The 25,888-nt window shown below is 44.8% G+C and overlaps 1 long non-coding RNA gene across 1 annotated transcript; it reads left to right on the forward strand.

Annotated features, from left to right (window-relative positions):
- The first annotated feature begins 2,589 nt into the window (after nucleotides 1-2,589).
- Nucleotides 2,590-25,888, forward strand: LOC126530724 (uncharacterized). Its single transcript, XR_007599497.2, has 3 exons — nucleotides 2,590-2,721; nucleotides 25,609-25,745; nucleotides 25,811-25,888. It is a non-coding gene; the product is annotated as an uncharacterized lncRNA (long non-coding RNA).

Raw genomic sequence — 25,888 nt, forward strand, 5'->3', positions numbered from 1 at the left:
AGAAAAAAAAGTCGGACTTTATGTCAGTGTTTTCACTCCAGCCAACATACGTTAAGGATATTGTAACTTTTACTGAGTGCCATGGCGCCGCAATTATTTCCAAGAGGGAATGGCAATTTCTGATGGCCGATGTGCTGTGTTCGACCTTAACGCAGGCGCGAGCATTCAGCGATTCTATACAACACATTCCTAGATTTGTTGGATAAAGGTTATCTTTCATATAACTCAGTTCAGTAGACAACCTATGTGGCGTCATTATGGTAGCCAGTAATTTCTAATTTTCCTGCTCACTTGCCGTTTGCCCTTCCCCGTTTTTCATCCCACGACCTGCTGCTTAGCCGACCAACACCATAGCCTCTGGGCAACCACGCCTGGTTTCACACGCATGGGGCTACGTATTAAACAGTACAGCCCTTTGAAACATGTGGAGATAAACCACGTCATAACTTCATACCGTCGATCTCTCATAGCAAAAAGAAAAAAAAAGTTAATCATGTGGTAAACAAGCCAGTACTGCATTCTAACATTTGCAAATGTCACCGAGTGTCACGCAGGAGTCGTGAAGAAAAACAACATGCGATTTTCTCGCCTCGTCTAGGTTGAACACAATCTCACCAATCAGAAGCTTGACTCTTTAATACGGCAGAAGTATATACGTCAGTGAGTGTCTAATGCTTCAAAGAAAAGATTCTTAGGATCAACGACTCCGCAGAAGAAAGACACGTCATGGAAATTTCTTCGGACCCGCCGCGAAGGCTTAGCGCTTGCTGTGCTGCGCTTCTAAGCACGTAGTCGCGGGATCAAGTCCCGAACACTGCGGCCACATTTCGATCGACCGAAACGCAAGATTACACGTGTCCCGTGCAGTGCAGGCACGTTAAAGTTCCCCTCCTGGTAAAAATTATTGCAGAGTCCCCCACTACTTCGTCCCTCACAATCAGATCGTCGTTTCGGCACGTGAAACCTCAGCATTCTATTAAAAGTTATTTGAGATATCAAAGGCAAAATTTTCCTCCAGAAAAATGAGCAGGTTTGTTCTTTCAAATTAGCGCCATGGCAGCCCTAACTATGATATTGAAACGTGTACTTGCTCATAGGATGACCGCCTTCCACCTTCTCACAAATGTTGTGGCACCTGCGTGTATCGGAAGTTTACCTGATGGTATCGATCGTTCTGTCCGTTGTCTGGACTGTCACTAAAGCACCAATTACAGCAGGCAACTTCTCCTACAGATTGTGTGGTATGGTCATTACAGTACCGCGTAATTCGCGTCGGCATTTTTCACTAATAGATAACATAGTAATACACGTTTTCGTTTCGTTGTACGCATTTGGCGTTACATGCAATTTTAGCAAACTACCCGCTTCGCTGTCCAAAATGAAAGGCGTTTCACTTATACACAAGTAATAATTTGAATAAGGACCATCTTTCATAACCTCCGCACTCGTAGAACTGGCATCAGAACGTTAAAATTATTTGGGGGTGGAAAATGGGACGCCGGGTGGCAACAAATCGTGTATGTATCTGTTCTCTTGGATTTTGTAAGTAGTTTGTTATGCTTACTTCAGAGTTGTTTTGTACTAATGCCCAAAGAGAAACTGATAGAAACGAACTTTATTTAAAGAGCCCACACGTGGTTGTCCCCAGGTGGGTGGCGTCCTCAGTCCCTCGCTGCCCGTCGTGCTCCGTCCACCACTTCAAAGAGTTTCTGAGCGCATTAGGTGTCGCACACGTAACTTCGAGCCCGTGGTACCCGCGCTCCAACGGAATGATTGAAAGGGCTGTCCAAGAGGGTAAGAAGCTACTAAAGAAGTGCTCGTATAGGACACCGGACTTCCAAATGGCTTTACTTGAGTGGCGCAATACCCCCAGGGATGCCGTGCTGAAGTCCACTGCGCAGAGACTCATGGGAAGACTGACGAGAACCCTGCTCCCAGAATCCACCACGCACCTGGTGCCAGAGACGGTGCCCGGCAGAGCCGTTCACCGCCGTCTGAAGGAAATCCGTCAGCACCAGAAAATCTACTACAATCGCGGCTCCAGACCACTAACCGGGCATGTTTACCATCCCTGACTATTAGCGATATTTAGGCTTTAATCGAGCTGCCAAAATTGTTTCTTTTGTGGAGCTTCTTAGAAGACTCTAGGTGCTGTTATGAACACAGCGAAGCACAAACGGGGATAAAGAATGCCACAGTGGACAGCGAGAGCCTTCGAAGTCATTTTCGCACCGCCTACGTGCGTTCTTCGGAGAATCCTGCGAGACTACCAACGCACGCAGGTGCTTAACTATCTACTTAAACTTCTGTCACCTTGCTCCCGCCTAACTGATGAGCGATGTGCAAACTATGACGTTCGTTCGAGCGATTTTGCTTTTACTTTTTTTTGCATGCTTTGAACATTCCAAGAATCGTATTAGCATATAGCGAAACAAAAGTAACTACGTCTCTGGGAATGAATGCCACGAAAAACAAGAGAAAAAACCTCCACTACACACCACAGCGGTGCTTCCACCGAGAGACATAAGAACGGCGCCTGATGAATAGACCTTCAGGCAAATTGAAAATTCAGAACTGTTTACTCTAACGCAGACGGTGGACTTGTGAAAGAGCACTATGGCAGTTGATCACCTGCATGTAGTCCTGTTACTAGCTGTGCTGTTCGGTACTGTGATATGTAGAATCCATACTGAGAGCCAATATGAATTTAACATTAAAACGGTAAGAGACCTTCATTTCTTTACGTTGCACTTAGCACTTTCTCAACCCCATAAATATTCATTGTTGCATCACCCCTCTTGGTACATGGTTTGTCAAATGGCCTTCAAAGGAAATTATGGTTGTTTAGTGAACAAAAAATGCTTGCTGGCTAAGCTTCAGAGCACTTGCAGATATGTAGTATACTTAAGAACGTTTTACTGAAGCTCAATAATGCACGCTGGCTACCATTGCCGCCGTTGTATTTTTAAGCATCTCTGTGGTGGCTCCCTATATTTCCGCCTACGCTGTGAACATGATTTGCTGTTCTTATGACTTAGTGTAATTGCAATTGTTACATATGTTATGCCTTCTTATTTGATATGTTGCTAATATTTCATTTTTCATGAATAATCCCCCTTTAATCGTCGCAATTTAGGATTATAGTGTGACAGATTTTTATATTGTTGTACTGTTACTGTTATGCTAATAGGTTCTGAAATTTTGAAACGATAACGATACGCAATGCCCCATTTGTGAATTGAAGCCGGTGACTGCAAAGTCTCACTAGAAGAGCCGAAATCCTGTGACGTCACACTCGAGATATGCTCTCCCGCGATAGCAGTAGAATGCCCCGTCTTTCGACGTACTCTTTTTCCTCAGCCACTGATTTCAGCAATGCGCCATAAAATTGAGTGAAACACTAAAACATCCTCTTTACTTCTTAAAAGAAGAATTTCTTGCAATTGGTGCCAATTTCAGGGCTACTACTCAGCGCATGTGCTTTTCGCGATATCGGAATAAATTCCATGTCTCCTAGGAGAGCGCGAAAGCTTATAATGAGACAATTATTAAGTGTGCTCTAGAATCCGAATTGGTAATCGCTTTTGGACGTCCTCTAGCGGAATAAAGCTTGGACGGTAATAACTGTCATTTTTCTTTCCACCCAACATGTATTGTAACGTAAAAGGTGTGCAGATACGCAAGAAATTGTATACGGCACATGATACTATTCGCACGCATTCAATTCATACGCTTTCTGCTTTATCGGCCAGTGCCGACTTCATTCCTTGTACCTTTTTTTGTTTCCTGCTTTTATTGCATATCAAAAGCGCCTTAAGTACATAGACAATGCTGCCATTTCGCTCGTGCTCATACAGCAGACATTCCCTAAATGTCTCTGATGGCTCCTTCTGTATAAGCCAACTTGGGCAATTTGTTTTCTGGAAAAATCTGGGGTGACCTCACTGAAGCGTAGAAGACAGCATCAGCTGCTTTCAATTGATTTTATCACAGAAATTTAAGAATTTTTAAGCTACATAATACATCGAGTGCCCAGCACAGTACACACAAACACCACGACTGTCTCGTCGAGGTTGCATGAGGCTCTGCAGAGCTCCACCTTCGACGACCAAACCTGGGCGACCCAGCACGCCCGTGAGGCGGCGGCGAGGCACGCCCTCGTCGTCCCTTCAAGGGAGGCTTAGGCCCGGCCATCATAAAGTGCTGGTTGTACAATAAAAGTTTATTCCTTCTCCTCCATCTAGCGGCGCACTGATTCCGTGGCTTTAAAGGTAACAGCTGTGCTACCGTACACAAGTTAAACATTATGAACTGATGGCTTACTGCTACGCCTTCCATTGCTATTGCTTATGCAGTTCATCTGAGAAAGAGATATTTTTTATTGTATCCTGACTTTCGCGACTGCCATATATTTCGCGACCACATAAGTATCAGTGAAACTTGCGTTCTCGAGTTATTAGTGGCAGCAGCTGCTCCACATAACAATGTATTTCTGGTGCATCATTTGTGAGTGGCAGAGTATGGAACTCAGTGGTACTAACGTGAAAAATTGCTATTAACCTGCAATAGAGAAAGCGTTTTTATGACGAGGCAAACATTAATATTTTTTGTGTCATAAACATGATGACTTATTGAAACGTGTCATTTCACAACACAAAGAAATAGTACACAAACAATTATCGATGTTTATCAAGCTAACATTTGTGGTTTACGGAATACATTAAGAACGGTAACTCCATAATTACTACAATGCAAATTAGAAGCATGAGTAAACAAAAACTTCCCTCAGACACTCCTCTGGGAGTTCTCTTTGTATGCGTAAGCACTGTGCCACTTGCTCATCTCCACGCCGCCCGGTGTCATTAAAAATGTTACGAAACTTGATCCGACTAGTAAAAAATTGGAGGACGCTTAAGCTTCGCCTTCAAGAGTGCAACGCAACAGCATTCTCGTCCACCCGCCAAGGGGTGTAAGACGATGCGCTACGGCACAGCGATCACTGGCGAGGCGCCCCGCATCCGACTTTGCACCCACCAATCACGCGGTGAGCGTTGAGCAACGCAGCATTCGGCGCGGCAACGAAACGTGCGCCTGAGCAAGCGGAACGAACCAAAGAACTCGGTTTCTCGGAGGATGAAACGATCTACGGCAGCCAAACGTCGTGATCGGCACGGGCACAGAGATAGATAGATAGTGATCTAAAGAAAGGAAGGACGCTTGATTGTGCAACCCGTGAGGGAGCACGGCGAAGCGTCGTCAGGAGAGAGGGAGTCCGGGCCGCGACGCGCCTCGCACCGGTCCCTGCACAGCCCCAATGCGCGCGTGGCGCGCCACCTGTGGGGGCAGCGCCGTACTTTGAGAGAAGGGGATCTTCTGTGTTTGCCGCAAGATGGCTCTGTGTGTGCGGAAACCGCAGAAGAAATGTAGCGGAAACGTACTTCGCTATGCGTTTAAATGCGACTTCTGTAATTTATATGCTCATAATTACCGATATAGACAGCAGCATAGCTTTCTACGGCACGTTTGTAAGGCAACACCGCATTCACTAGAGGCGTTTTTGTCGCACTTTAAACCACCGAACTCATGGCTGAGTGGTAGCGTCTCCGCATCACACTCCGGAGACCCTGGTTCGATTCCTGCGCAGCCCATCTTGCAAGTTGTTTTTATTTATGAATTGCCTTTCGGGATTTTTCGCTCACGGCCAGCGCCGCCCACGCCGACACCGGCGACACCACCTTTTCTGCGACACGAGCTCCTTAACGCTATCGCGTTAAAACGACAGTGTGGAGGCCGCATGAACTGACACATGCAGACTACTGCAGGTGGCGGCGCCAGGTGCGTTGATTACTTTCCGATCATTATAAGCCGTTATCGCTCTTTAGCGCCTGGTCAATTCGCGTCGAACCGTTATCAACGGTACTCAGGCGGCAGCTGTGTACGGCACGGCCACGCAGGCATATATTGAAAGCGAGCTGCGATGGGGAGAGATTGCGCCCAGTGCTGATAGCTTCGCGTAGGCTGTGTCCTTGCCGCTTGGTTCTCGTTGAAGCGCGAGGAAGCACCAAGGTAAATTCGCTCGCGGCTGCGCCACAGATCTCATCTTACATGACGGACGACGGGCGCATGGGTCGGCCTGGTGGGTAGGCATAGAAAAATTTACGCATTTAAAAACACGTACGAACCTTAGGAAATGTAGCAAAATACGCAGTCATTTATCATTTGAAGAGATGAAAATGATTGTCATCACCAATTAAAGAATTGAATTTGTAAGTTCCGCAAGCCAATACTAGCATATGATTACGAAGCACATCGTGGTGGGTGTGCTTAACGTGCACTTAATGTGCACTCAATGTACGGTACATGGGCGTTCAGTGCATATCACCGCCCTCGAAATGCTGCCGCCGTGGGCAGATTTAGATCCCTCGACCTCGCGCTTATCAGGACAAAGCGCGACACTGAGACACTGACAAAATTTCCGCGTGACTTGCCGCTCCAGGCACTTGGCGTGTATTCGCAGGCTTCTTTCACGCTCGGAAAAACTTTTATGTAGTACGTTTTGAGCAGCAGAAAGCTGTATCGGAAGATTTTCATGTTTTTCAGTTTAAGTTTTTCATTTTTTCATTGAGCGTGTTCATATGTATAATAATTAGAAGATGATTAATTAAATAAGACTGCGTAATTCTGCGGTCTGCAGAAAATAATGTGACTGCGGCCGAGACACGGCAAACAACATTAGACTGGTTCTGTCCGCATATCTGGCATTTGCATACTTTAAAAGCTTGGTGCATGTTAGTGGGGACACCCTGTATGGGCTGATGTCACCACAAGCCTACACCCACTGGCCGGGACGCGCACAGCTGCAACCACTTGGCTGTATTGCAGAGGTGCGAGATGAGCAACTACTTTGTAGGTATCACCCTCAATACGAGTATGGCGGCATGTCCTTCTGTGACGTAGTAGGGATAAGTGCCATTTCTATTAGTGACGCAGCGCGTAATCGATGACTGTGCGTACAAGTCGTAACCAGATAAAGTAGGCACAGCGAATCTCTTTGCTGACTGTAACTTATGCGGCTCGTCCAGAGCTGTGTTCATTCTGTTCCATTGGGATGTCCATACAGGTCGTGTTGGTATAGCTCTTGCCATCCCTGTTCCTTTGCCGGGCAGAGAAGGAGAAGGTTATGGCGACATCTCGCTCAGATGCAGGAGATGGGTGGCTTGATACCCACCGCCGGATAGCTACTAGTTTACAAGACGGGTACAAGTATCCCCTGAAGAAGCGGCCAGTTTTCCAGGGGTGCGTTGCTTGAGAATCATTGGGACCGCTGTGCTTTCTGTGTAAAATCCAAGGTAAAAAAACTCAGAAAGTCTTCAAAAATGAGTCGGGGGGTCGAATGTCACCAAATTCTAAATAAGAGGGTGTCCTACCATGCGTCTAGAACCCCCGTAGTTGCCTAGCATCAGACCTGCAGCGAACGTTAGCCTATTTCATAGGGAGGTACCCGGCAGTAACAGTCTTCGCCCCCTATAGTAGTGTGGACGCTCGACAATTTCACCAAAGCAGTGGTGTGACCTTTGAAAATTTGTATATGTCCCCCTTTCCATATGAGAACCCGTATCAACAACCGAGCACCAGTTTATGGCACATCTTTACCTATTAAAAAAATAAAAAAATCGGTGACACTCTGGTGACACTCCGTGGTAGGTTGCCGCTTCCTTAAAAGGGATAAGACACGCACCGATCATGCCCATGGCCCGCGTGTGTACAATATAATGTGCACAACTAGTCGGAGTTCCTTTGAAAGAGTTCTTAGGTGACTCCCTTTAAATGGCCCCACTTACGTCAGATATAGATGCACTTCGACGTTGTGGACGTCAAGCAACGATATCCTGTCGATGTTAAGTACATCTGATGCGAATGTATTATTCGTGAGGGTGGTGATGATGGCATTTGTTCATGTCTATTTCATAACTGTTGAAGTTTCGGGTCCTGAGCGCGTCTTCAATTGCCTGTTGAATGTTTCTTTTTCGTACCTGCACTTTGCTGTACTATCATCAAGGCTTGATATAGGTACGTGTATGACATTGGTCAAAGTCAATGTGCTGTCATTTAGGTGCTGGACCAGGTGTCCCTCTGTTACCCTGTGTTCGTTGTTGCGATCCGTCTTCATTGCCCTCGAAAAGCCCCCTGATACGATCTCGACGGGCTGAGGTGGGTCTTCACCGCTACGACCAGCGAAGTACGGCGAAACCGGGCATGGTGATGATGGAAAAAAAAAACAGCAAATATTGCATTCACTTCATTGGTACATGGTTGCGACTCTTGCGTCGAGCAGTTCTGATTAAATACGTGGGACAGGACGACCTTAAATAACCCTCTTTAACTTGTTGAGGTAATCTAATGGCCAGTCACAAACACCGAATCGTTCATCCCATCTGTCACCCCCCCCCCCCCCCCTGGTCCTTAGCGTGCTGCTCGGGGTGCCCATGTCTTCAATGAGCTCCTCCTGTGCGTAGTGCGCCTGTAGTCAACGATGTCCCCAGGGAGTTGTCGACGACGGCCTTTTCACAGGTAAGAGGCCACTTCGTGACGGTCAGGAGGACGACGTTGAAGTCTTGAAAAGAAGTGAATGATGAGGCATGAACATCAAGCGTGACGGCTGCGAGTTGCTGGTGGGGCAACTCTCCGTTGCCAGGTGTGTTAGTCGATGGCTTCATGGAAAACTGAGGCCGATCATAACAGCCCGCTTTAGAGCATGATGGCAGATATGCGTCGATTAACTGAACTGAGTTGACCTTAGTTCCATGCAAGTCGTTGTATAGATTTAGCATAAAATGTTTACTGTTTAGAATACTGTATTCTCTACACCGAAACATCAGCAGTGATGCAGGCATTACGGAATCAGGGTGTAGACTATCCGTATGCAAAAATACTGAAGGATATCTATAGCGGCTTCACTGCCACCGAAGTTCTCCATAACGAAAGCAACAATATTTAAATGCAGAAGGGCGTCAGGCAAGAAGATACGATCTCTCCAATGCTATTCAGAGCGTGTTTACAGGAGGTAGACCTGAATTGGGAAGAATTGGGGATAAGAGGTAATGGAGAATACCTTAGCAACTTGCTATTCGCTGATGATATTGCCTTGCTTAAGTAACTCAGGGGACCAATTCCAAGGCATGCTCACTGACCTGGAAAAGCAAAGCAGAAGGGTGGGTGTAAAAATTATTCTGCAGAAAACTAAAGTAATGTTTAACAGTCTCGGAAGAGAACAGCAGTTTACGATAGGTAGCGAGGCACTGGAAGTCGTAAGGGAATACATCTACTTAGGGCAGGTAGTAACCGCGAATCCGGATCATGAGGCTGAAGTAATCAGAAGAATAAGAATGGGGTGGGGTGCGTTTGGCAGGCATTCTCAGATCATGAACAGCCGGTTGCCATTATCCCTCAAAAGCAAAGTGCATAACAGTGTAATAGCTGTGTCTTCGCTGTACTCACGTACGGGGCAGAAACCTGGAGGCTTACGAAAAGGGTTCTACCTAAATTGAGGAGGGCGCAACGAGGTATGGAAAGAAGAATGATGGCTGTAACGTTAAGGGATCAGAAGAGAGCAGATTGGGTGAGGGAACAAACGCGAGTTATTGACATCTTATTTGAAATCAAGAAAAAGAAATCGGCATGGGCAGGGCATGTAATGAGGAGGGAAGATAACTTATGGTCATTAAGGGTTACGGAGTGGATTCAAAGAGAAGGGAAGCGTAGCAGGGGGTGGCAGAAAGTTAGGTTGGCGGATGAGATTAAGAAGTTCCCAGGGACAACATGGCCACAATTAGCATGTGACCGAGGTAGCTATAGAACTATGGGACAGGTCTTTGCACTGCAGTGGGCGTAGCCAGACTGCTGCTACTGGTGATGATGATGATGATTATCTATACCACAAGCGTTTTAAGTTCATGTTATTTTCATTTTCATTTTATTGCTACTCTTGCCATACAAATTATCAAAACACTGACTAAACCCACCGTGGTTGCTCAGTGGCTATGGTGTTGGGCTGCTGAGCACGAGGTCGCGGGATCGAATCCCGGCTACGGCGGCCACATTTCGATGGGGGCGAAATGCGAAAACACCAGTGTACTTAGATTTAGGTACACGTTTAAAAACCGCAGGTGGTCGAAATTTCCGGAGTCCTCCACTACGGCGTGCTTCATATTCAGAAAGAGGTCTGAAAGTGGAAAAGCCTATAATTAAAAAAAAACACTGATTGAAGCCATAGCCACAGGCTAGTGTGGGGTTCAGAAACAGAGAGAGAGAGAGAATGAAGAGGAAAGGCAGGGAGGTTAACCAGATATGAGTCTCCGGTTTGCTACCCTACACTGGGGATGGGGGATAGGGGTTAGAAAGATGACAGAGAGGAAAACGCAAAAAAAGGGGAAAAAAAACACGCACACATGGAGGCACACACACACAAAAGGCGTTCCAGTTAAAGTCGTTCACACAGGCCGGTAGATCGCAAAAAGCGGAATAGCGCTTGCACGGCCTTCTTCTGTGACGGTAGGTCCTTTCGGTGTTGTAGAATTCTTTTTTCGGATAGCGCTTGGTCGTCCAGTTGGTCAAGTTCGTGGCGAAGGCATGCCCTCTGTGTACTGTACTGCGTGCAGGCACACAAAATATGGCCAATTGATTCTTCATGGCCGCAGTGGTCACAGGTTGGGCTGTCGGTCATGCCTATGCGGAATGCATAGGCTTTAGTAAAGGCAACGCCCAACCAAAGTCGATACACAAGCGTGGCGTCTCTACGGCGAAGCTGTGATGGCGCTCGAAGACTTATTGTTGGATCAAGTGAGTACAGTCGCGTGTTTCTTAAATGTGGCTCATTCCATTGCGATGCGGTGCACTGCCGAGCAAGTAGGCGGAGCTTCCGTGCCGCGTCAGTTCTAGAATGAGGAATTGGGACATGGCGCTCCTCAGTATGGGCTGAGCGGGCAGCGTGATCCGCCCGTTCATTGCCGATAATCCCGCAGTGACTTGGAAGCCACTGAAAGGTTATCTCATGGCCTGCTTCACTTATATGTTGCAACGTCTCTGTAATAAGGAATATTAGTTGTTCGTTTGGTCCGCGTCGTAAAGGTGACAGTAGAGACTGCAGTGCCGCCTTCGAATAGCAGAATATTGTCCATTTATGTGGTGGTTCATCACCAATGTGATGAAGGGCAGTAAAGAGCGCTGCGAGCTCTGCTGCCGTCGATATTGTCGCGTGGGTCGTCTTATATTTGATTGTTGTAGCTTTCGCTGGTATGACGATTGCCGCCGCGGAGCTACTTGGAAGGACAGATCCATCAGTGTAAATATGCGTAGAAACATGCGTTCAGAAACAAAAATACACGATGGCAATGACACAGCACTTGTGTAAAATGTAAATGTAAATGTAAATGTAAATGATGGACAGATCCATCAGTGTAAATATGCGTAGAAATATGCGTTTAGAAACAAAAATACACGATGGCAATGACACAGCACTTGTGTAAAATGTAAAGCAGAAAATAACGGCGAAAGACCAAAGTACAACATACAATGAGGAGAAAATAAGATAATGCGCATTTTACAGCAGAATGACTAAAGATCTGTCATGAACAACAGAGTACAACAAACACAAACCGAAAACGACTGTCACAAAAATCAAATAAGGCTTGTAAGCTCTGTTCTCAATGTTTCATTTGTTTCGTGGGACTGTTTTATTTCTGGTGGTAAAACATTCCAAACCTTGGCTCCTGAAAATTGCACTAATCTTTCACTGTAGATGTCATTATTCGGTGGCCGATTAAAGTTACTATGCGTGAGGTTTCTCGTGAGTCGACAAGGAGAGAAACAGAGGCATTGAAAGATTGGTTATATTTTACTATGTTGTTTACACACACCGCAATATTTAAAGACCGCAAAAGGTCGAAATTTAATAACTGGAAAATTGGTTTACTTGGTTCAGTATAATTTCAATGGTTCAGTGTTATAAGTCGGATAGCCCGTTTTTGTAATCGCTGGATAGGATCAAGGTAATTGTTGTATCTCAAACCCCATGAGTCTACACAGTATGTTAAATGACTGTTAATAAGAGAAAAATAAAGGGTACGCAGTGTATGTGTGTTAAAACAATCGCGGGCCTATAATAATGCACAACAGCCAGAAGCCAACTTCGAACAGACGGTGCTAATTTGATTTTTCCATTGAAGACGTTCTTCTTGAATGACAACAAGATGCTTAAATGGGTGTGTTCGTTCGAGTGAGTAGTCGTTCAAGAAAATGTTGATTTGGAAGTTGTCAATGACTTTTGTTCGTGAGCTAAATACTATATATTTGGTTTTGCTTGAAATAATCGTTAGCTTGTTGGTGAAAAACAAAGCTTGGAATTTTTTTTTCAATTCAGCATTTGTCTTTGCTTCTAGCTCCTCGTGGTTATCAGCTGTTACTATGGTCGCAGTGTCATCTGCATACATTAAAATATCAGAGCAACTTAGGACCGTCGGCAAATCATTCAAGTATAACGAAAATAACATGAGGCATAAAATGAATCCTTGAGGAACCCGGGTCTGTAAATATTGAAGTGATGATATTATGTTATTGATACCTACAGTTTGTTGACGGTTTTCGATGTAACTGGAAAGTAAGCTGTAGACTTCACCGCGGAATCCATAGCGGCTTAATTTGTTGAGCATAATAGTGTGATCCATGGTATCAAACGCTTTCTGTAAATCAACAAATACAACGGCGGCCAGTTTATTTTCATGTAATGCTGTATTTATTTATGGAGTTAGGCTTAGGACTGCAGATGCCATTGAATGATGTTTTCGAAATGCATGTTGCTGTTGACAGAGTAAGTTATATTTTTCTAAGAATTTGCAATTATAACTGGATAGAATCTTTTCGTAAATATTATTCATAACACTTAGGACAGAAATGGGCCTGTAGCTTGACGGGTTGGATGAGTCTCCATCCTTATATACAAGGACAACTTTGGAAATCTTTAGTGCAGAGGGGTATGAATGATTAAAAAGTTTGCATAAGATGGGTACCAAGATATCAGTGTTTGCCTTAAGTTTGCGTGGGTAAATTCCGTCCAGTCCGGCAGATTTATTGCCTGGTAAGCTGAGAATAATGGATGTAATTTCATCGGGTTCGTTTCAAACATTGGTTAGTTGCAACCTTTTGCTACTCGAGAACAATATTTTTGCACTTTCTCACAGTTACGATTTTTCTTTACTAAACAATGGCGTATGCGGTGAAATTATTCTCAGTTTCATTGTCTAGAAAAGATTTTCTCACCAATACAAAAATGTCAGGTAAAATTAAACATATGCAGCATCTCTTTTTGACTGCGCCCGAAATGCGAAGCATCAATTACGACAGCAAATTATTAGACTGCTATACGAAGTGAGGATAGTAATTTTATCTGCCGTATAAACTTGTAAGCATTCGCTTACTAACAAAATTATTAAGCATGGTATCACACGAGCACAGGCAAACATGAATAGATCTCACTCTATGACAGAGCATATTCGCTTCCAAAACGGTGGCGTGAGGAAGTGCAGCAGAAGCAGCGAGCGAATTAACCTTCCTAACGCCTCTCGCTTCGACGCCAACTAAGCGGCGAAAACATTGAGTGCACGAAGCTATCAGCCCTCGGCGAACCTCGACTCCCTCCTCAACGCAGATCGCGGTCAAGATATGGCTCGGGCGGCCGCGCTCAGCCGCGTCATATGTAGCCACCGCAGGAATAGAACGCTCCCCACCCCCCAAAGCCCGCCAACTCTCGGTGTCTTGCACGCCATGAAAGACGGCGCGCTTCCTCCCCGCTTTCCACCCTTGCGCGCGCTAGAGCGAACCCCATTCTAGGCTCACGCTCACATATTTTCATTTGCACACAGCATTCTGCGCGCGGCCATGGTGTCATCGCGCATGGAATTCATGGGGATCATCACAACGACGGCACCGATGGAAATGCGCGGGGAGTGTCCATCCCAGTTAAAAAAGACAGTAGAAATTTCTTTCGCGACTGCAGAAATATTAAGCATACGACAAAAGTTCCTGATTTTATTTGCAACTACGGTTCTGTAGTTGCGACATATATTTATGATGTTAAGATAGAAATTCTGACGTCGCTACACAAACATTCTGTCGTGATGACCAAGTGTTCGGAAGTAGCAACAGAAACTTCCTGTCGCGATGACCTAGTGTTCGGAAGTTGTAACAACTTTCCATCGTAACAGCAGTTCTGACGTTGCAACAGGAACTTTCTATCTTTACTGCGAGCACGGACACTTTCTGTGGTGGCTTTAGACATGTGACACTTTCTATCGAAATGACATAAGTTCAGACGTTCCGACAGAAGCACCTTCCGTCGCGACGCTTTCAGTTTTACATCGGTGGTGCACATTGTACTTTTCTCTTGCGTGGAATTCATTGGTACGTTCTCTTAATCCGGCAATGCTGATAGCACCGACGCTGTTATTAGAGTCGACGTGGCCAAATGTCATAATTGTGCCGTGAAGACGAGGCACCGGCAATCGCCCTACCGCCCTCCTCGAAATCAGCCGCTGATCGAAATCCTAGCATCTGCGGGAACGGCTGCGTATCCATCTTTTTTAAGATGTGGCATACATGCCTGTGAACTTTCACGTGCTGTTACGCTGGCACATTAAATATTTTCCCAGAAATATTGCATATGCTCTTGCCAAGCAGAAAAGTTTTGCGTTGTTCCTCAAAGTTGCGTGAAAATCTGTCTCGCTCGGGTATCAGTAATCTGGCACAAGTGCTGCCGTTACGCTATATACAGGAACACTTATTCACTAATGTTTACGTAGCTATTTCGCACTGAACACACGATTTATAAGGGTGCTCAAAAGTGTAAAGAGCGAGAGACGGCTGTCTATATAAGCAGTAACAACCATAACAGTGTCCCAGGTCACCGTTATATATTTCTGAATTTCTTTACTGATAGAAATCTCCCAAAGAGAAATTGATGTTCTAGCACTTCATGGAGTACATGTCGATGGTATGAGCACTTTTGCTCTTCTAGAGAGGCGTCAGTTGACTTGACAGAGTGAAAGCGCACTTTGGCTCTCAACGTGCAAGTGTAAACACCAGCGCAGACCAATTCTTACTCTTGACACGGCCAAAATATACAAGTCGAAGCACATCCGGCGTCGTGCACAGCCCTGTTCGGAATGCGCTCTCATGGAAACATCGCAACGGCTTTAGGCCGAGGATCTCTTACAAGACGCTGTCCATAACCAGAGAAATGTGGCGTTGTGAAGGCATGCAGATTTGGCAGATGACGAATTGCGATATAGAGTTCACACTCAAAGAAGCCGTCTCTACCAGTTCCCTTCCTTACTTGCTGACGACTTTCGGACATCAATGGTTAGTTTTGATTCACGGACGACCTCCTTTGTCTCTTCTACGCAAGGTAGGGCACAATTGACGACGGTATAAACACTACGATGCGAGAAGTGCCACCGTTACGGTCTTAACATAGAGGCATACGTTGGCACGTATGCTGACAAGCTTCGTGGTAGTCAACCAGTAGATGAAGGCTCCAATGTTAATCACCTCATGAATGTATTTGAGGTCGTAGATGACTCTGGCGAAGCGCCTCCTGAAGACCGCCGGGCTGAGGAGGTGCAAGTATGGCTAGCTGCAGACGCAGCTACAGTGACCAACAGTGAAAAGGACCCTTGGGCAACGTGGGCCGAATCATCACTTCCGGGGCCAGAATCATCATTTCCGGGACCAGCTTTATCCTGTCGAGGATACTTAGATGACAGGTGTCCGGGAAGGGTGGTGTGCCGGTGGATGATTTGGAGTGCTCTGGGAAAGAGCCCAGGGTCGTAGCAGCGAAGGAGAAGAAACCACTTCATGGAGCCCCTCTGAGTGCAGATACCGCTGCAGTTCAAGTAGTTCCTGCAGCTGCGGCTCCTCATAGGGGCGGGACAAGCAAAACGAAAGTAGGAGCGCTACGTGTAGGCGCTCCGCCTTAACAGTGAAAAAATGGCGGATGCCCTTCCCTTAACGCTTGGAACACTTGGAACACTGAACGTCGTTGTCTTACGTAGTAAGCGACGGCAGGGTCAGTTGTTAGACTTGCTGCACTGCTGAGCCTTAGATATTATTGCATTTCAGGAAACAAAAATTGAATCCCATGACAACACAGCGGCTGCTGGGGCTCATTTCTTTCGGAGTGTGAAGTATGTGTCAGACACGCGATTGGTATCTCTGCAGCATGTATGCTATTTGTGAGGAAAACGCGGACTGTGCACTGATGAGGAAGGGCACCTTGTATGGTGTGATGTCAATAAGGAAAGTCAAGTTTCGATGTTTACTTGCACGTAAGCGCCAAGCAGAGCACGTGAGAGGCAGTACTACTTTCTCGCATTGACCGAGCACTTACGCACTGATCATGTATTGGTTGTCTTAGAGGACTATAACTGTGTGTTCAGTGCACAAGTGTAGTGCACAAGGCAGCGTCATGATAACAGTGTTGACGTTTTGAATGCCATGACTTGTGACTACCAGCTTGTTGTTGCAGCGCAACACGAAAAAGTCGCATTTCGCTACACACGCTTTTAAGGTACAGCTCATGCAAGGCTCGATCGGATTTATGTGTCATTACCTATCCTGCCTAGACTATACGGCTGTTGTGCACCCCGTATTTTTCAGTAATTATTGTTTGGTGTTGGTTTGTTTTCGGAACGGGCAATTTTAAAGTGGGCGGTTGAGCTCAGATTATTGAAAATAATTAAAATGTTACTCTCACATAAGGCATTTCTAAAGCGTGTCCCGAAAATTCTTATTGAAGTATAAAGTCACAGATCTTTATCTCTCTTCGCGCGCTTGGAGATATTCAAGCAAGAAGGTAAATTTATATGCATTGAAGAAGCTTCCACATTGTCCTTTAAGAAAAAAGGAAAATATAAAGAGGTGTGCTTCTTGATCTAATGTGATCCCAAAATATGTAAGTCAAATGCTTTACGTCCACCGCCGTCGTTTCCACCATGATGTGTTGTATATAATGGTCGCTTCCTAGTTCTGCACCAGAGTTGATGCAGTCTGCCATGGGTAAGTTATAAGTGTAGGATAAGTCCGGTGTAGTGTCCCTACACGTGGAACTGCCACACCTGTTAGGATAGGCTGGGTCCGTGATAAGAGAAAGGCCTAAATCCGTGGCGAGATGCCAGATTCCTTCCCTTCTCTTACTACTCCAGCGGAAACCCCAGATTGGTATGGGGCGTTGAAGTCCCCTCCTATTATGACGGTCGCAGATTTCGCTACCCTCATGGCATTATTAAAAATTGCTCTGAAGCTCTGTCTAATCTCTCTGGGACTGCTGCATACGCTGAGGCAGAACAAGCTTTGCGCTCTACCTCTGTGCCTTTTTAGGATCATTTCTATCCATATGTATTCAATTTTACTCACCCCTAATTTTAGATCGTGCTCTATGTAGGGAATTTTCTTGTCAATTAGGGTGGAAATTCCTCTGCCCGGTTCATTGCCTTTGCAGACCGAGTTGAAGCCGGTCAGCTCGATCTCCTCCGCTAGAGTTTCCTGCAGCATTAATAATTTCGGCCTATTTTCAACCGGGCAGGGAGAACAAAAAATTGAAGAGGCTCAATCTGTCGTCGCGTATATTAGTCAAAGTATAAAAGTAATTAAGAACGTAGTTACCCATGCTGGATTTAGTGTCCCGACATGAATGCTTTGGCGCAGGTGAAAAAAAAAAAGTTGGCATTCTTTTCTGTGAGATGACAGCACAAATGAACCACCACAACAGTTCGGCTCATCGGTCCTCGCTGCGTGCTTCGTCAACTTGTCTGATAGCGTGTCGATTTGGCTTGTTTCTTTGTATGGTCCGATGTAGGCCTTCAGAAAAATCAGGGCACATTCGCCAAAGCGCGAAATGGTTATGACAACATTAAACTCGCAACATTCCAGAATTGAAAATCGAAAGCACGACTTTGGAAACGTCAGTGCACCTTTCGCATCAAAACTTTATGAGAACTTTATATCAATAAAGTTTCAGAATTAAAATATGCGCTCCGTAAATTCCGCGGTCTCCTCGAGATGCCGCGATGGGCCAGCTCGCCATCAAAACGCGTTTGAAACTGTGCTCAGATGGAGTTCCTTGCTTTACGATATGTGACTCCCGGTGCATGGGCCTTGCCGCGGAATCTAGCCCGATTTCGAAATGTTGGCGATGAAATGTCTTTCTAAGCGCTTAAAAGGGCGTTCTAGACAAAATGCAGCATGATTTACGGCACCGGGGGTTGTTTTGGTGGGTTGCACATGAAAGCACAAACAAATTTAGGGGGAGGAGTCCGAAGCAGCATAAGCCCCCCCCCGTTCGTCCACTGGCTACGCCCCTGCTATCTACGTTGGAGCTCACGGGTTGAGGCAATGCGACCTGTTAATTTTTTTTTTCTTTTGCGAGATGAGGTCTTGGCGTAGTTCAACTTGTTGTTTGGCAACTTTTCTCAGGGTTTCTTTTCTTTCGTTAAGTAAACAGTCCATTTCTAAGAGAGCTGACAGAACTTCGATTAATCAATTACCTTTCAGAAACAGTTGTGTCGTCATCTGTCAGAGATGCATCACGGGCCCCTTGGGGCTTCTCGAAGGATGTTGTCGATGGCTTTCCCTTTCTTAAGGCTCGCTTTAGTATGGATTACATTTTCACTGCCTCCCGCAATAAAGAATCCGCTGCACTCATAGACCCATTGTTTCGTTTTCCCTATTATGCTTCGCCTTATTTGGAATGTCATTACCTAGACGTTCTTAAATTCGTCCGTCGAATAATCATTCCTTCAGGGATCAAAACATTCTTCTTTAAGTTACATTGGGAAACCCTTCCTTTCAAAACCTGGTTAGAAAAGGACTGTTTTGCTCCGTGGTCTAATAACTGCCGCTTGTATTCACATGCTGAAATGATTGATCACTGTTTTGTAGATTGTAGGGATACCGTGTTCCACCGGGACAGTCTCCAAAGAACACCTAAAATAATTTAGATGTCACACCATAGAATATTCGTTTCCTACCTTTTGAAGATCCCTGTGACCGGCCATATCATATGTTCATGGTACTTGGCCTACATAGCCTTTGGCGCAGTAGAATGTGTGATAGGCACGCTGAGCCAACGCGAAGCACCGGGTTGTTCTTCAGGGACCTGTTGCCTACCTTCAACTGTTTACACTGCACAAGAAACAGCGCCGGACTGGATCCTTTATTGGACGTTTGCACGTGTTTACTTTTGAATTTCTGTAGCCCTTTGTTTTTCTTATTTTTTTGAATAGCTTGCTCCCATGTAACAAAAGAAAGAAAAATTCGGCGTGGTGTAGTGGTAACTAATATACAGTGTTTTCAATCGACAGGTCGCAAGTTCGAATCCGCGGCTGATTGTTTTTGTTTTTTTTCTTCTGAAGTTTTACTTTTTACTTTTTGCACTAATAAATTTACATAGCTTTAATGAGGTCTCTGTATATTTGTAATTAAATTTGATCAAGAACTACAGGCCGTCACACTAAAGAACGTCAGATATAAAATTTAATCAACAGACGTGAGACAACCGAACGTCCCAAAATACGACAGGCTGAAATTTCCTGTTGTGTTTTTCAACTGGGATGTAGGTGCCAACACAGTAAAACACAGCTGAAAACAAATATAGCGGGGGCCTCTCAATCAATTGGAACGCACCTGGTGCGACGGGAGCCGACAGGAGTGGAGGCTCAATAAAAAAGGTGAAACCACAGATGCAGCGATGCTTTCTTAAGTAGCAGCTACTGCACACTTTTAATGACGCCAGCGCTGCTCGTCGATGTCAACACCAGCCGCACGAATATCCTTGGTGAGCAAAGCGGTCACCCGTGGTTTTGAAATAAAGGACATTTTTAACGGCAATTGAATATTTAACTTTTGTCAGGAAGCCAAGCTTTATTTAAATTTTGCCTTGAATGGTAGCAGAAGATATCCTACCAAGCCGAGATCCGGAACAATAGCACTGAAAAAACAATTCAACGCACCTTGAAACATACCGAAACAGCCATCAGAGAACTGCCATATTGAGTTCGACTGCCGTTTCGTCATACCGTCTCTGCTTCTCACCTAAAAAGCGTGGGTTTTGTGCCTAGCAACGTTTTCTTGCAACTTTTTTTTTTTTGGTAGAGTAGAGGAAATGTTACAAATAAGCAATTTCACCCCACTCACGAGTGAGTGCCATTTCTTTATTTACCGTTGATAACTACAAGTAAATGTTCAGAGCTTTATATAAAAAACGTCCCAAACACGTTGGCTATTTACATGTTGTTATGCTAATATCAAACCGAAATATTATATGAAACGTCTACCTTGCACTTTGTAATTGCGTATCCGCTCTGAGCAACAAGGGAACTCGCTTCACGTAGCACAAGCCAGCGAACACTGTGCGTCATGTCACTGCGTCTCCATCTGCTGCGCAAAGTCCGCCGTGAATGTTAGTTCTATGTAGTCAAGCCTAACGAGAAATCCGCATAGAAGATGCGCGCGGGAACTCACTTTGTTCAAGTCAACTGGAATAAGCAGAATGCATTGTTGGACAAGTTGGTTCATTGTATTTGGAAAGACTGGGTGCGCTTTGTAGACAATCACAAGGTATTTTGCGCCTGTCCTGTCTTCTTCCTTGTGATCGTTTACAAAGCGCATCCAATCTTTCCAAAAACTGGAATTAGCTAGACAGTCCTTGCGTCACACCATGACGTAATCATCAATGAGGCAGAAACTTAGCCAGCGGTTTATATAAACCCCCATAACACACCTCCAACACCACCTCCTCCAGAAGTAGCCGAACACCCGCTCCCCCCCCCCCCTCCACACACACACAACTACACCGAAAGAAGCTCTCCTTCTTTCTCCGGTGCAGAAATTATTATGAAATACCTAAATAGGTGCAACAGACATAAGGACACACACATATCACTAAAAAGACAGTCTCAATCGTAATTGGAGTTTACGCCGACGTAATGGGAAGAACAGTATAATGCAATTGTTGTGAAGGAAATGGTTACGCACAGGTTCCGTGCTGTAGTCATAAAAAAGGGGAAGGTATCATTTACAAGAACCAAGATAGAATGTTTGTAATGGCAAGTTATGAGCTTCATAGCAACCTAGAACCCCGTGGCACATGCTTAGCGGCCAAAGTGCACGCAAACGCAGTTGGAAACCTAGTGGCACTACACATACACAAGCACAAACACACACACACACACACATGCACATGCACATTCCCAGTGGCATTACAAGGCGACAAAAGCAGTCAGTGGCAACTTTACGCTGTGAGAAGTGCCGTTTCCGGCCTGAATTCGAAAAATGCGAAATGTTAGTAAGAATAGCAACAAAATGGCTCGGGAAATAACCGAGCCCCACAGAATATCAATATTGAAATAGAAATGTCTCAGTGGGGTACCTCTTTTGCTATCGACGAGGAAAACTGACCATCATCATCATCAGCCTGTTTTATGTCCACTGCAGGACGAAGGCCTCTCCCTGCGATCTCCAATTACCGCTGTCCCGCGGGGACCGATTCTAACTAGCGGCCGCGGATTTCCTAGTTTCATCGCTCCACCTAGTCTTTTGTCGTCCTCGATCTCGTTTTCCTTCTCTTTGTACCCATTCTGTAACTCCAATGGCCCAACTGCTATCTAACCGGCGCACTTTATCACCTGCCCAGCTACACTCTTTTCCTCTTGGTGTCAATTAGAATATCGCCGATACCCGTTTGCCTTTGATCGAAACCGCTCTCTTTCTGTCTCTTAACGTTATGCCTAGCAATCTTTGTTCCATCGCTCTTTGCGCGGCCTTTAACTTGTTCTCAAGCATCTTTGTCAGTCTCCAAGTATCTGCCCCATATGTCAGCACTTGTAAAATGCACTGAGTGTACACCTTCCTTTTCAATGATAATGGTAAGCTTCCAATCAGCAGCTGGCAATGTCTGCCGTATGCGATCCAACTCATTTTTATTCTTCTGTTAATTTCCTTCTCAAGATCAGGGTTCCCTGTGATTAATTGAACTAGGTAAACGGGCTCTTTCACAGACTGTAGAGTTCGACTGACGATCCCGAACTCGTGTTCCCTTGCCAGGTTATTTATCATTATCTTTGTCTTCTGCATATTGACCTTCAACACCACTCCTACACTCTCCTTTTTAATGTCCTCAAACGTTTGTTGTAACTCGTCTGCATTGTTGCTGAATAGAACAATGTCATCGGCAAACCAAAGGTTGCTGAGATATTCGCCGTCGATCTTTAGTCCTATGCCTTCCTAGTTTAATAGGTTCAATACTTCCAAGCACGCAGTGAAAGCCATTGGAGAGATTGTGTCTCCCTGTCTGACTCCTTTCTTTATCGGTATCTTCCTGCTTTTCTTGTGTAGAATTCAAGTAGCTGTAGAACCTCTGCAAATATTTTTCAAGGTATTTACGTAAGCGTTTTGTACTCTTTGATTACGTTATGCCTCTATGACTGCTGGTATCTCTATAGAATCAAATGCCTTTTTGTAATCTATGAAAGCCATATAGGGGGGCTTATTGCACTCTGCGGATTTCTCGATAACCTGATTGATGACATGGATGTCATGCATTGTAGAGTATCCCTTCCTGAAGCCAGCCTGCTCTCTTGGCTGACTAAAGTCCATTGTTGCCCTTATTCTATTGGAGATTATTTTTGTAAGTATTTTATATAATACTGGGAGTAAGCTAATGGGCCTACAATTTTTAAACTCTTTTACGTCTCCCTTTTTGTGGATTAGTATAATGTTTGCATTCTTCCAGTTTTCTGGGACCCTTGCCGTCGATATACACTTCGTGTGAAAACCCGCAAGTTTTTCACGCATTATGTCTCCACCATCTTTGACTAAATCGACTGTTATTCCATCTTCTTCTGCCGCCCTTCCTTGTTTCATGTTTTGCAAGACCCTTGTGACCTCATCGCTAGTTATAGGAGGAGTTCCTGTATCCTGTTCATTACTGTTTCTAATTGAGGAATCCTGACTCCTCTGGGTACTGTACATGTCATTATAGAATTCTTCCGCTTCTTTTACTATATCTTCTAGATTGCTGATGACAGTACCCTGCTTATCTTTCAGTGCATACATCTTGGTTTGTCTTATGGCAAGTTTCTTTCTCACCCATTTCAGGCTGCGCTCATTTTTTAAAGCTTCTTTAGTCTTTCTCACGTATAGTTTCGAATATCTCTTATTTTCGCCTTGTTGATCAGTTTTGACAGTTCTGCGAATTCTATCCTATCTCTTGAGTGGGACACTTTCATTTTTTGTCGTTTCTTTATTAGGCCCTTTGTTACTCCGGGAAAGCTTACCTACTGGTTGCCTTGGTGCCTTGCCTGCCACTTAAATTGCTGCCTCTTCAGCCATCCTAGTTACGGTTTCATTCATTAGCTCTATGTCATCATCATCTCTCTGTTCTAAGCTTGCATATTTGTTCGCAAGTACCAACCTGAATTTGTTTTCTTTTACCCTTACTGCCTCTAGGTTGACCTGTTTCTTCCTGACAAATTGCACTCTTCCTATCTTCAAATTGAGGTGAATCCTAGCCCTCACTAATGTATGATGACTACGCTTTATCCTACCTATCAGTTCTACGTTCTGCACTATGCTGGGATCAGCAGAAAGTATGAAGTGAATTTGATTTCTTGTTTCACCATGAGGGCTTTTATAGGACCGCTTTCTGTTGCTACGCTTTCTTGAAAAGGTGTTCATTATTCGAAGCTTATTCCTTTCTGCGAATTCCACCAGCATCTCTCCTCTAACGTTCCTAGAATCAATGCCGTAGTCGCCAATTGCTTGTTTACCAGCCAGCTTTTCCCAACTTTTGCATTGAAGTACCCCATAAATACAGTATATAGAGTTTGCACTTTTATCATCGCTAATTCTATATCTTTATAAAACTGATATACTTCTTCATCATCGTGAGTGGATGTTGGAGCGTAGGCTTGAAATACCTTTAATCTATACCTATTATTAAGTTTGATTACGATTACAGCTGCCCTCTCATTAATGCTGTAGAATTCGTCAATGTCGCCCGCTATGTCCTTATGGATTAGGAACCCAGCCCCGTATTGCTTCTTATTAGGAGACCTCTATAGCAGAGGACATGTCCGTTATTCAGCAATGTATAAGTCTCACCACTTCTTCTACTCTCACTAAGGCCGATGATATCCCAAACAATGTTTGACATTTCCTCAAAGAGTTCTGCTAAGCTAGCCTCACTCGAGAGGGTTCGGGTGTTAAACGTTGCAAGGGTCAGTTTCCATTGGTGGCCTGTTCGGATCCAGAGATTCTTAGCACCGTCTGCTGCGGTACAGGTCTGACCACAGCCTTGTGCAGGTGCTCCGCAGCTGCGGAGGACTAAGAGTCATTGGGTATTTGAGTTAGCCATTTGGGATGGGGTGGCCAAATACTTTGGGACGGGTTGGCCAAAGTGCGGACAGCCTTTATTCATTCTGTCCAAACGACCCCTCGCAGACATAGCGCAGCCGATGATGATGGTCACACACAGCGTGAGTGAACTGAAACCCGTACGGCTGATGACAATGTACAGATAAAAAATAACACATATATATATATATATATATATATATATATATATATATATATATATATATATATATATATATATATATATATATATATATATATATATATATATATATATAATTACTTATTCATTTATTTGTACATTTGCCTCTCCCCACCACCGGGTTTGGTAGTCCTAACTCACAGCCAGAATACCATGCAAAGATGTGGCCGCGATATTCGGAGGGGGATAATTTTCAACCACTCGTACCTGCTTTATGATCGTGCGCTGGCAGAAAACTCTTGTGAGAAAGCATTCCTTGATATTACCTTAAGTCTAAACACACGACAAAAACGTTTCAGGAACCATTTGTGCCCTTGATCATATATTGGGGTATGCTACATTCTTGTATCATAGGGCCTGAGCCGGCGAGCGAGGGCAGGCTAGGAGAGGTCCACGTCTTCCTGTTGGTGTAGCTGACGCACGTGTTAGCGGTCCCATCGTCTATACGAAAACAAGCGCGTTGCCAGCCCCACCATTTGCTGATTTTTGTTTTGAGTTGCGCCTTCCCTCGACACTTGCGCTTAGCCACCGTACTCCGTTGAAGCGCCAGAGAGAGAGAGAGAGAGAGAGAGAGAGAGACAGACAGACAGACAGACAGACAGACAGACAGACAGACAGACAGACAGACAGACAGACAGACAGACAGACAGACAGACAGACAGACAGACAGACAGACAGACAGACAGACAGACAGACAGACAGAAATAACCTTGTGCGAAACGAATAGTTTAACGCAAAGAGCCGGGGCACCCATGCCGGGGAGGGGCCCTAAGTCCACCACTCCTGCAGCATTGGCGGAGTTTTGGATAGACAATTCATATTACCAGAGAAGCCATACCTTTCGAAACTAAACTACATGTGCTATCTTAAGGCAAATATGAATTTTCCTTGTGGTTCACAGAATGCGGAACCTCTGCGCGCCCTAACGAAGTTCATTTGTTTTGCAGTTTATGAACACAAGTGAACCAATTTGGACGTACAACTCCACTATTGGTGCGAACGTCACATGCAGAGTGGATCAAATGGTCAACATAACAGAAGAAGTAATTTACTTCAACAGATCAATGTATTACAAAGGAAACAAGTAAGAGCATCCTAATACTTCTAATTGGAATGGCATATGTTTAACTATATTTAGTTTCTCAATAGGACAGGATATCCGGTGCAAGGCGATTTTTTCCCCAACGAAACAGATAATCCATATGCGATTTTATATGGTGGACCAGG

Source organism: Dermacentor andersoni, chromosome 7 (genome assembly GCF_023375885.2).
Source record: "Dermacentor andersoni chromosome 7, qqDerAnde1_hic_scaffold, whole genome shotgun sequence".
NCBI classification, from domain to species: Eukaryota; Metazoa; Arthropoda; class Arachnida; order Ixodida; family Ixodidae; genus Dermacentor; species Dermacentor andersoni.